The sequence below is a fragment of the Nomia melanderi genome, unplaced genomic scaffold (assembly GCF_051020985.1).
Source record: "Nomia melanderi isolate GNS246 unplaced genomic scaffold, iyNomMela1 scaffold0014, whole genome shotgun sequence".
Taxonomy (NCBI): domain Eukaryota; kingdom Metazoa; phylum Arthropoda; class Insecta; order Hymenoptera; family Halictidae; genus Nomia; species Nomia melanderi.
In genome coordinates, this window is record NW_027475130.1 from 11,510,616 (window position 1) to 11,511,570 (window position 955).

The window sequence follows — 955 nt, forward strand, 5'->3', positions numbered from 1 at the left end:
TGAGTGTCCGGCCCCATGAGACTGTGGTTTTCTCGGCCCCTGGTGGTCCGAGGTTGTTCCCGCTGCACAGATTCATGCGCCAGGGCCTCCTACAGACAATGCACTTTGATTTATTGCTCTATCTGTAATAGCACCCGAGATATCACCAGATATATATTGGATTTTCCCCTGACCCTGATTGTCCGGCCCCATGAGACTGTGGTTTTCTCGGCCCCTGGTGGTCCGGGGTCGTTCCCGCTGCACAGATTCATGCGCCAGGGCCTCCTACAGACAATTCACTTTGATTTATTGCGCTATCTGTAATAGCACCCGAGATATCACCAGATATATATTGGATTTTTCCCTGACCCTGAGTGTCCGGCCCCATGAGACGGTGGATGTCTCGGCCCCTGATGGTCCGAGATCGTTCCCGCTGCACAGATTCATGCGCCAGGGCCTCCTGCAGACAATTCACTTTGGTTTATTGCGCTATCTCTAATAGCACCCGAGATATCACCAGATATATATTGGATTTTTCCCCGACCCTGAGTGTCCGGCCCCATGAGACGGTGGTTTTCTCGGCCGCTGGTGGTCCGAGGTCGTTCCCGCTGGCCAGATTCATGCGCCAGGGCCTCCTACAGACAATGCACTATGATTTATTGCGCTATCTGTAATAGCACCCGAGATATCACCAGATCTATATTGGATTTTCCCCTGACCCTGAGTATCCGGCCCCATGAGACTGTGGTTTTCTCGGTCCCTGGTGGTCCGAGGTCGTTCCCGCTGAACAGGTTCATGCGCCAGCGTCTCCTACAGACAATGCACTTTGATTTATTGCGCTATCTGTAATAGCACCCGAGATATCACCAGATATATATTGGATTTTTCGCTGACCCTGAGTGTCCTGCCCCATGAGACGGTGGTTTTCTCGGCCCCTGGTGTTCCAAGGTCGTTCCCGCTGCACAGATTCATGCGC